The following is a 12,234-nucleotide window of genomic DNA, read 5'->3' on the forward strand; positions in this document are numbered from 1 at the left end:
CTATAGTTTTGTGGGTTTTTACTAGCTGCTCCAGTTACACCCCCTCCCTCACACACACACACACACACACACACACACACACACACACACACACACACACACACACACACTTTCTACAGACATGCTGGTGAGGTAAAAGTGGTGAACACTGTCCCAGTCTGTCAATGTTTTGGCTCTGGAATGGACTGGTCATTCATTCCAAGGTAAAGCTCCACCTTGAGGTCAGTTCCTGTTGGACTAGGCTCCCTGTACCCTGTGATCCTATAGGACTAAAGCAGCTCCTGACAATGCTTGGAGGGATGAATGGACGGATGGAACATTCTAAAAGTGGGAACTGGCGTCTCTGAGTTGTCCCTGTTCTGTCCTTTGAGCATACAGTAGGAAGGACTGGCTGTTGATAATGGATGGATGATAAGGCAAAGTGAATCCAAGCAACAAACTATGTTACCTTTAATGTGAATAAATGTGAATAAAAAAACAATGCAGCCTGTTTTGTGTTAAAACAGCAGTGACCTATCGTTATATGTATCTCCATTAAGAATCTCTAATGTGTGAATGGAACTCACAGGCATGCAGAAGGTTTCTAATACTGTGCATTGTGATTTCTTTCTGTACATAATTCATATATTCTTATTTTGCATTACAGAACACAATCATAATCCAAAACTTTTTCCAGATCTCAAAAATAAAAGTAATCTCTGCATTATATCTATATGTAATACATAGACCATAAAGGAAAATTGATAAAATGATTGAAGGATAGCAGATCTATAGTAGGTTTCTGTTAGATTTTTCTCAGGCAATGTTTTAAACAGCCAAGTCTTCTTCTTTATAAATGATGCAGGTTTGGCCATAATGTTGTTTTTAATGGAAAAACACAGAGGTGTAAATTACCAATTCCTGTAGTCATGAGCTCAGAATAAGTGATACCCACATTAAGGTTCAGAAACCTGGTAATCATAAATGCCTACTGCGGTATTTACTCACATAATTAGTGACATGTTTTCAGACTACTGTACTCGAAATCCTTTCTAATTAAGGTGCCTGCATACCTTTTATTAAGTTAAGGATTAAAACATCACAATGGAATTTCTGACACGAACTCATTATTCTGAAATATCCCAGTAAATCACAGCACAAAAGATTTGAATGCTGCTCGTAAGAATTGCTTGCTAAACGTTTATGCTAACATGCGTCTCTTTAATTTGTTTAAATATATACGCAAGAGATATAGTACTTTTCTTGTTTCAATTGCCAAATGATCTCAGTATTTGATAGAAATGTTCTGCGATATGGTATTTACCATATTTGTAACAGTATTTTTATTTAAAGGGAAGGAATGTAAATTTCAGTGCCAGGAGGAAGAACCGTCTAAATTGCTGTTTTCTGTTTTTGCGTTCATAAAGTCGACGTTAGTAGCCCCTGAGAACTATTTCTGTGTCAGAACTAACTTTAACCATTTAAACGGACGTATATGTGAAAATCATACAGCTGTTTGCGGTTGCTTACATTGAATTGATATAGGACAAACCCGAATTAAAAATCCGTTTAGTGCTCCCGACTAGCTTAAACAACAAAGGTTGTCATTGAATGCAGGTTCATCCAGAGATCACCGGTTCGACATCCTGTCATTAGCCGACTGTGACCAGGATTTGCCTAGCGGTCTAATTGTCTGAGCAACCAGGGTTGAGGAGGGGCTTAGTCCGCCTCGGCTCTCGGCTCTTAGCGACGCCTACGCCTTCACAGGCACTTGCTGGAACACAAAAAGGGAAGTGTCTCATCTATAAGGGCCGCAAGACTTCCTGCACTGGAGTGCGTGCAGTGACGTCAAAAAGAGGCGTGGTTCGATGGTGGGCGGGGTCAGAGGAGTTTGTCTAGTCTTCATTTTCTCGCGTGTGCGATTGCGGTGATCATACTGTAGCTTTCTGCGAACATGAGAAAAACATACAGTGGCGATTACAAATCTGGTTGGTATACCTAAAATAATTCTAGTTATTAAAACCGGCTGCTTTTCCTGCATTTCTAATGGAAAAAGACGTCTATCAGATTGTCACTGCCTGTCATTGAAACTTTTTGTCGAAAAGCGCATCACGTCACACAGATTTGAACCTAGGGCTTTCTGGAAGAGAGATGTGCGTCAGGAGGCGGTGATGACTGGAGGTCAACTTGTAGGGCAGTGCAAAAGCCAATTACTGAGCTGGCTTTTGCCTTAAGATCAGCAGAGACCAAATGTGATTGCCTTATTGACAGATTAATGAGGCACAAAATTATAAGACTAGATAAAATATTTTAAAAAAACATTTCCTAAAAGCATTGATTAACACATTTCTTTAAAGTACAAGTACCTCAGCTAATTTTCTGCTTTATTAATGTTTATGCTTAAGATGTGTTTAAGATCTTTTCGTTTTCAGTGTCATTATTTCCTTAAGTGAAAAACCATGCAGCTATTTAATGTGTATGCCAGTGTATGTTACATATATTTTCTCGTGCAGTCTGTCACAGTGCTTGCAATCTCTGAGATAGTTTCTAAAGCCCTCACACATACAGTATGCTGTGTCAGCAAATTGTTTGTTTGCAGTTGTTTTTAACCTTACCAGGAAAAGTGTTTAAAAAGGCTCTTTTAAGATGTTGCTATTCAGTTTAAAAAAAAAATGTATTTATATTTCAAGGAGTCAAAAAGATTGACAGCAAATCTAACAACTGACCACTCATTTATAGCATTGCAAGCCAAGTTGCTCTTTTTTAGTAGAAATAGTTGAATTCTACAGTGTTTAGTAGAAATACTTGAAGGATCTCACCAGGATATAAATTGACAAATTGACAAAAGCCTGGTGTTGACAAAATATTAATAATCTTTCTTCTGTTCATGATAGAACTCCTTATTTCACAAGGCTGTTATTTTCACCTTCTCTGGATGTGGCCCCTTTAACATATTGCAGCACCTTCAGCTAACAAATTAGTTTTTGTATTTTGTTTCCCTTCGACACTGGGTGATTTTCTTTGCGGTGCATCTTGTTATTTTTCTAAACTTTCAATGTCAGGAGTGTATTAATGGCCCCCGATTGAAATCTCATTCCAAGAAACTCTAAGTGAAATACATGTTGTGTTGTTTAATGGAAAAAATAATTACACGTCAAGCCAAACAAAGCATGAAGCACAGTAACCAGGAAGAGTGACTACCTACACAAGTCTCCTGTGAGGTCAGCTTGTTCGCTTCCCAAACACACACAGACATCTGCGAGGTCTATTGATTTAACACACATCGGCACGCACTGTGGTTAATTGGATCTATTTAATATGACTTCTGATGTATCCACAAAGAAAGTTTAGATCTCTTATATCTCAGAAGGCGGTATGCGAAAAGCAGGAATGTATTTAACGAATGTTCGTCTTTAAAGAAGAAAATTAAAACATAAACACGAGTCACATATACTGTAATATTTAGAGTTCAGGCCCTCCATGTTCACATACTTGTGTTTAAAATCTTTAGGTGTCCAATGAACTTCATGCAGTTTTTGTTTATAAAACAGTGGAGTAGATAAAGGATTCAATAAGACTTAATGTAGATGTGTTTCTGAAAGGGAGAGTGCCAAATGAAATCATTGCATGTGTACACAGCTGGAACCGATAACAAAGGAAGGCAGGGAAATTAATAGCTTTCATGGAGCAATAATGTGAATGCAGATTTAAACCATGTTCGACTACTGAACATTATTAAAAACAAAGTTGCAATGAGAGTTTTTGTTTTTGCTCTTAATGAATCTGTTTTTTATTTTTTTCTCTCAAAGGTAGATCTAGGATTGTCTGTGATAAAATCAGTTTTGGTACGTGGGTCAGAGGGTTATTTAGAAGGAAATACTACTGAAGTGGCTAACTAAAATCTTTAAAAAATAACAGACATTAGTACTGCATTTCATTACTTTGATTTCCTATGGATTTTCCTGGTTGAAACAAGTGGTGTAAAATTATATTAAAAAAACTTTGGGGTTGTTTTTGGTACTGTAATTAATTTTTAAAGTGTTTTAATTGATGTAACTTGATGTAAAATTAGGCATAATGTACATCCACATCTACTCTTGTGCAGGAGAACACTATGGAGGCTGGAGCTGCTGCCACAGAGCTCTTGGGTCTGAGGCACAATTCAAAGCTGAGGTGCATGTTCTGTGTGGAGTTTGCATGTTCTCCCCAGGATCAGTGACTTTTTCTGTGTGTTAGTTGGTATCTCTGAACTGTGCCGGTGTGTGCGTACCCTGTGACAGACTGGCGTCACCTCCAGGGTGTAGTCCTGCCTTGTAGCTTGTCTTCTAGGTTATGTTCTTGTTGGTCACAATCCTCTATAGGATGCAGTGGTGCTTAAATAATGGATGGAAGAATGCCATATTTTGCAACAAATGATGGTTTTACCTTGATGTTTGTCATATACACATATTGCCGTATTGCTTTGTCATAGTGGGATATAAATAGTTACATTGTATCCTAAATGAATTATAAGAGGATTTAAGTGTACACTCTTCAACAGAATGATACCCTAATTATTGCTTGTATTGTATCAGGTGGCATTGTGATTGATTGTGTTAAGTACAGCCATGCTCATTGGTTCGATTTTGGCAATGTATGCGTTCAGACATTTATGTTATTAATTTAAATATTAATAGCAAATGCAAAGTGACATTTTACAAGAAGTGTTTACATAGCATGAATTATTGCTGGTGTAAAGTGGATTCTAAGCAATTTAATATGTATTCTTGGCCAAAGCATTTGCTGTTGTTTATAAAAATCTGACTTTCTTCTGCTTTTGGTTCTCACCCAAATCCAGATTGCCTCAGATATGCAAAGTCAGCACAATTATGTAAAACCAAACCAACAAGAAAGAAAGCTTGTTTAACACTATGTACAGTATAGAGTTCAAAACTCTTTTACGATGCAGCGAAAGGTCAATGTAAATTTGTAATAATTGTATCTTAGCATTAGGGTATTTCACAGTTGTTTTATTTTTGTGTTAAAAAACAAACACTTTGCTATGAAACCTCTTTAAATGTCAGAAAAGAGATTTCAGTACATGGCATGCATGACAGTCAAAGTGCAATTATGATCATTATTGTTTTATAAATTTTTATCAATCAAGAAAACATTTGCCATGGAGTTCAGATGATAACGTTTGGTGTCATATCAGGTCTTAAAACTGTAAAAACCTGAAAAATCAGTGAGCAGTAGCTTCAGAACCGACAGCTTCAGAATCTTTGTGCAGCGTTGTGTCCGGAAGACTAATGACAGCACAGTCTGCAAGTCGTTGGACGTACAGATGGCTAATTATGTGTGCTTCAGACCTAAAGAGAACCATGATGGTCCTTGCGTTCTGAAAGCCATAATGGCAAGAGGGAGGTTTCAGCTTGTGTAATTGCTTAAAACTGAACAATCTTCACAGGAAAGACAGTGTGTTATGAATATGCAAATGACAGCTGAACTTGCTATAGAAAAGATGAGTGCTTTGTTTTCCAAACTTAATGAGATTGATGAATTTTCAGAAGCGATATAGCTATAAAATATCCACAGCACATAATTGAATATACGGAATGCTAATACAGTATGTGCATCATTTAAGTGTCTGATCTGCTTGGTTAGTGAGTGGAAAGAAGTCAGCTTAGGATGCCTGAGATGCCACTCATGATGTAATAAAGAATTTGGAGAACCCTGTAGGAAGGCTGGCAATAGACAAAGCTGCAGAAAAGGAGGGTATAATAGCCAAGAATGTTTAGTGTGAAGGCATAAGCGAGCTGTTGCATTCTCTATAGCTAAAATAGAAAATCAAATATCACAATAAAGTGAATCTGCCTCAATGGAACAAATGTGATGTACATGAACCAATATATTTTTTCACTATACAAGATATCAGTCAATACAGTACACCTGGCCTTCCCATGCCAACAGTTATTCTGTGTATGAGTATTTCCTAGATTTTCGATGAAGTGTATCTACAGTATATGCTTTTGGTAGTTTGTTGATGCTTTCAGTTAGGATTTTTGCTCTCCGTTTGTGAGCTTAATAATTGCATTTTATTTGGCCAACACACGAGGTTGCAAAAGAGAAAGCACATATTGCGATTCATATTCATGCAATTGATATGTGGAAGACTTTGAAATAGTGAGTAAATGAGTGTCATTATTTGCACTTGCTTGATTGATAGGAATGGCTGTTCAACAGAATAATCTTCTTTTGCAAGAGAGTTACTGTATATACAGTATCCTCTAGGGCTACTGGAAAATGTTTTTCAATTATCTAGATTTGTTTTTCTCACTTACTGCAAAATTGTAATGTCCAGATCACTATGTTATGCCAGGATGCTAGTGGACAGTGGCATCCTGTTCCTTCTCAACAGCCCAGAACACACATGCAGTTCTCATATCTCCTACTTCTTGGCTCAGTTTGATCTTTGCATTAGGGTATTTCACAATTGTTTTATTTTTGTGTTAAAAACACTTTGCTATAAAAACTCTTTAAATGTCGGAAAAGAGTCAAGAAGATGGATTGGCTTGCCAAGAGAGGCAATTACCACGGGTGGCAAAGTAAGCTGTTAAGAGTTCCTACTTTCATTGATTGTTCATGTTTGGCACTTGTAGGTCAATTCTAGAGACCAGGTTCAAATCATACTTGTTATGAGCAACAGGTCTGGTATCCTGCTTTTCGTAATGTTGATTGTGATGGTGGCAGTGAAATCTGCTTTCAGTTCATGTCAATATTAATGGAGATAAATACATTAAAACTGATAAAAACAAGCCCATCCATGTTCTTTATGCATTGGAGACTGAACAAAGCCTGTTTCCTTCTTCTTTATTTAATGTGTCCTGGTGAAAGTCTGTTTTAATTATTTATTTCAAGATGATAGATTTTTAGAAATCCAGTATTCTGTTAGGAGTGGGCCTTTGTATTGTAGAAGAACCATACTCCATTAAATACTTTTATTTTTCTTTAAGGAATCCAACTTATCGTTGTTAATTTAAAAGATACTCCCTTATTTTGATAGTTATAAAGCTACAGTTTATAATCTAATATTCACCAACTCTTTAATAAACCTTCTACAGTATGTCTCCTGCCTTCATAATTTACTTTTTATTTGTATTTTGTATCTCCTTCTAGCTCTGAGGCAGTATGTCCACTCTTGAGATACTCCTTCCTACAGACAGCTCAAGAACATACAAAAACAAGAAAGGGTGGCAATAAGTGTTTTTGGCCTATCTACTGTAGGCAACTTAGTAGCCAATAGCTATTTGATTCAACCATTTATTGAAAGAACCAAGGCTTTTGGCTTCAGCCAATCGGGTGGGTATCTTGTGCTGTACTAATGCAACCTTTTGTGTGGAATGCATCTTCTGTTCCCAGATATAAAATGCACTTCTGCGCAGTTTTCACTTCTGACCTTTGGTTTGTTTCACTGTTTATACTGAAGAAGCTGACTCATAACTGAGCTCCTGAACTTAAAAACTGGTATTCAGCATCATAGCACCTCCTCCCCTGTATGTGAACTCTTTATATGGTTTTAGGTCACTTGCACTGTCCTGTGAATTAGATTACATTAAACCCTCGGTTTAATGGACTAATGATGGGAAGGGGTGTCCTTTATTGTTGAATGTCTGTTAAATTACAAATGACATTTTTTCAGCCCCAAAATACCCTGTTATATACTGTACAATATATAGGCATTCTGGACTATTCTTGACTATTTTTTAAATTTAATTAATGAGTTAATGTAAATTTTTATTGTGCCTTTTTATTATAAATATATATGCTATTTATATCATGTGTCATAAATATGCTGCTAAAGCATGCGTAACTCATCATAAGCCACTGACCTACTCTTAAAGGGTAGTACTGATACTCCTATAGTTGTGTAAGGTATATTACACAAATGTTTTTCAGGAAATCATTATATAACTTAAACCATAATTCTAAAATGTACTGTTAGCTAAATCAAAAGTATGATTCCACTGCTGTCTATGACGGCAGAGGAATTCTAGAAGGCCAAACACAGAAAATGTTACCAAAGTAACTGGCAAAATTTGGAATGTCTATAGACCTTAAGGATTGGATATGGTTAGTGTACTGTAAAATGCTATCCTGATCAGATTAGTTTTACTGTAGATGACTTCAGAGAGGAACAATATCAAAACTATTAAATCACTTGTAACCACTGACCTGTTAGCTGCTCAACAGCAATTTTAATCTAACAATTGAATCACTAGGGGGTTATATGACTTTGAATGTGAGCTACTACTTACCTTTGTCGAAAATAACTATTTTGAGTGTCAGTCAGAAGAGATGACATTGGGGATGAGGGTATCGTGTTGAGAAATATCAATGTCCATGCATATGCTGTAATGCTTGTGCTGGTATTTATAATTACAAGGGCTTGTCAAAAAGGCAGTCCAGATTAAATTGATGCAATGTTAGGTGCTATTAATAAAATTCTGGTGACGTCCCTATTAATCACTCTGACTGGTTTTTATCAAAGGCAGCCCGGCTATCTTTACACAGAGCGAGATCATTTCAGCTGGAAAGAAAAAAAAAACACAAAATAAGCTATCTGATATTTTCTTCTGATAAAATAAGCCTTGTGAGAAAATCAGTTCATTCTTAGAAATAGCCCAAATTGGCTTGGAACAACGCGACATGCCAGGAATTTATACCTTGCTCTGTGACCTAAAACAAAAATGACATGAACATTGACAAATTTGACAAGGAAATTTGTGCAAAAAACAACTCCTATTTGGCTAGCCAAGCAGCAAATATGTCGGATGATATGCTTTATTAAGCAATCCATTTTTCAGCAATAGCTGCGCCATCTGCAAAGGTTAGCGTACATCAGACTTGTACAGAATTTCATCTGCTTCTGCGGGCTGGTGCAAACACAGTACCACATTTTTCATGTACATACAATTTCAGATGCAAATAGAATACTTGATGAAAGAGATGACCTTCCGAAGTCACTCTGCTACAGTAAGTCTCAGCAGAACATGTACAGAAATAAAATGTGTTACAGCCAAGATGATCTAGCAGAAGTCTAATCTTTCACAGCAGTTAAATAAAAAAAAAAAAGTAAAGGTGGTCTTATTTTCGCATTTCCTTGTCCTAAGGCTGTGGCTACAAGTTTTTTTAATTTGTTTATTTTTCATATTCAAGGTGATAGAGAGTGGAGTCTGATTCAACTTCCTTGGCACACCTGCTTTGGGGGATGTGTGGGCCAGATGGGTAAGTCCATGTCCTTCCAGTACCTCTGCTGCTTCTCAGTTACATCCTCCTAAAAGTGGACGCTGATTGTGTTTTTCTGTTTATTACGAATGTAAGTACATTTGGCCATTCTGTTCTATGATTATATTGTTTGTTTTAATGTGTCTTTTATATTTTTATTGCGGCACTTGTTAAGGCCCAAAAAAGTGAAACCTTTACAAAAACCAGCATCTTATGCTCTGTAAAAAGTATCAAGCTTACAAGATACCTCAATATCCAATTGTGGAAAGAGTTTCCAAATCACTCTATTAATTGCAATACTTGTATTTAGATCATAATGTCAAGTTAGGCTCAGTGAAAACACTGATACTCACCAGTACCTGTTGCGCAACACCGAATCAAAGCATGATTTCACCTTGCTGCTTCTAATCAAGAGGCTATACTATGAGATCTATCATACAAAACTCAGGAAAAAAAAGTTCCTGCTTCAGCCTTTTTGGATTCAGAATCTAACTGTATGCTGTTGGAAATGAAGCTGTGAAGAGTTTGAAATATTTTTTCAGTCTTGAAAAAGGACAGGGACCACGAAATGTTCACAGTAGTACTGTATTTTCCTCTACGCCTCCTCTTTCTTCTTCAGTTCACTAACCATGTGACATTCACACCTGGTCAGTAGCATCCTGTTCTGTCCAAATGTTATTCAGGACACAGCGGGGTGGGCATCGGCGTGCTTCAGATTTACAAAACAGACATTTTTATATTTTTTAGCAGCGAATTTGAACTTTTTTACCTCCACAGATTTTCACGAGTGGGATGGGAGAAAGGCAAATTTGATTTCAAAGTAAGTTTGAAGAGCACTTTGCTAAATGTGGCAGTAGTGCTTCCTAATCATTTCTTAAGTCAGTCCTGTGGCCAGTGTTCATCGCTGTGTCTGCTGTAGCATGCCTCTTGTCCTCAATGTGGATCACTGGGTAATCAGCTGGCAGCGGTACACCTCAGCTTCCATGATCCATCATGTGTGCCTCGGACATCTCTGATCCGGATTGAACAGGGAGTTTCTGAACATTGGGCAGGTGTGAGTGTAGCCTGTCCAGGATTGAGAATGAGTGAATTGTCCTTGGTACAGATTCATTTTGTGCTGTGATGGAGCTCTATTGGTATTTTTGAAGCACAAGGGAAAACTGTTCAACACTCTGTTGACACAAAGTGGACATCCTAAGCACAAATCTGTCATTTTTCTCTCTACATCACATTATGTCCTGTTTCATGTTTATATATTTTTTTTGTTTTCTTCATGCTGCCCTTTTATACTGTTTTATATGCAAAAATGTATTGCACTCATTGCATTTTCAAGGCAGACATTTAGATTTTCTCCTGTTGTTTTCTCTGTTATCCTATATGCTTTTACAATGTTTTGTGTAAGCAGTTAATCTGAGGAAATGTTGTACTCTGAGTATAATAATGCACATTATATGAATGGTAAAATTACTGTACAGTATAGATGCAGTGTTTAATTTCTTGCCAAATATGCAACATCATGTAATTACAAAAATCTGGCAAAACAAAGAACTGACTATTTCTGAGAGGACAGAAGTTCAGCAGTGTAGCTTTCTGGAGCAGAAGCTGTTTACATGTCCCTAGTGGTCACAATTCATAAATCCCTCAATCCCCCAAAATTGTGTTCATTTTTAGAAGCATGTTCTACAACTACACATCAGAACATCACATAATTATTTTTTAGAAGTAATTATCAAAGTAAAAATGCCCAATTTTTGATCCTATCAATAATAACATCATACAGAAGATGAGAAAGAATGTGATAGGTGTATCATGTCATTACATAAGACTGGGATTTTGTATTTAATTTGAGCAAATACTGTATGTTTTGAATTTTAGCTCACATGAAAAAATACCTTTATATTTGACTGTAACTTTCATAGTGCTAGAAAGCTGTACTGGCTGTAAAAGAAAGCACATGCAATTGTATGTTAAAATACGCGATTGCCTGACATTCAATGTTGGAAAAGTGATTGATATTACTGTGGACATTTCTGAAGAAGAAAATATGCACCTCTTAAAACCACACCCACTACTTGTAAGTACAAATCACACATATGAAAAAATGTTTTTTCTAGTAGAGTGAATCTCTCTCTCTCACACGTGTTCTGTGCCGTGCATCTTCTGGACTTTGTTCTGTATGGCCCTCTCGGTGAGCCCTTGAACGACATGATCCCCTGCTTCTCCAGCATCCCCTTTGGTAAAGTCAAGGTTAGGCCATTCTTGGGATAGAAACAGTCGGAGACATCGGCTGTGCCCTTTCCTTTTAACTAAAGCTATCAGGCCCAGAGCAGTCTTTTTACAATGGATCAGTTCCATCCTGCGCTCCCTCCATCCAGGACTCCTTACCCAGGTGCGGTCAAAGTTCATTTTGTGTTTTCCACTGTAGCTCTTTGACAGGCTATGCGACCAGACCAGTCATGACAGCACATGTCTTAACCTTATGTAGGACCTATAGATTATTTTTTTCCTGTGGTTGATAATTTGTAGTCATGTTATCATTGTATTCTAAGAATAATATTATCTAAAAAAAAGAATGCCAACATTTGGTTGAGTTTTGAAGGCTGCGATTTGTATCAGTATGTCATATGCTGATGATATACATCATAATGTATATTATGATGTTAATGTGATTCACACTGTGATCTATAAAATTTGATATTTTTTAGGTGATAATAATAATAATCGAACATTCAAAATTTGTAACTTAATAGTTTTTCTAATTCCTTTGCCTCTCATCCGAAAGAACCTAATGCCATTTTGTAATCTAAGGTGTACGAGCCATGTTATTAGAGTTGTGAGATAATGTAAATGTTCATCTTGTGTCCTCCTCTTGTACAGTATGCACAACCTGTGTTGTGTAGTGGAGTGAATGTTCCCCAGCCTGCAGCACTAGACCTCCTTGGAGATTGTTCTTTTCTGACTTCTTTACATCCTGAGGTTTGAAATCTTCAA

General features: G+C 36.9%; 1 long non-coding RNA gene across 1 annotated transcript in view; it reads left to right on the forward strand.

The window, feature by feature from the left end:
• The first annotated feature begins 1,842 nt into the window (after window positions 1-1,842).
• LOC148661248 (uncharacterized) overlaps window positions 1,843-12,234 on the forward strand; it is a 40,124-nt gene continuing 29,732 nt past the window's right edge. The window contains exons 1-2 of the long non-coding RNA XR_015939487.1: window positions 1,843-1,967; window positions 9,175-9,243. This is a non-coding gene — a long non-coding RNA (uncharacterized LOC148661248). The remainder of the gene's footprint in view (window positions 1,968-9,174; window positions 9,244-12,234) is intronic.

The sequence above is a fragment of the Lepisosteus platostomus genome, chromosome 6 (assembly GCF_059453375.1).
Source record: "Lepisosteus platostomus isolate fLepPlt1 chromosome 6, fLepPlt1.hap1, whole genome shotgun sequence".
In the NCBI taxonomy this organism is placed as follows: domain Eukaryota; kingdom Metazoa; phylum Chordata; class Actinopteri; order Semionotiformes; family Lepisosteidae; genus Lepisosteus; species Lepisosteus platostomus.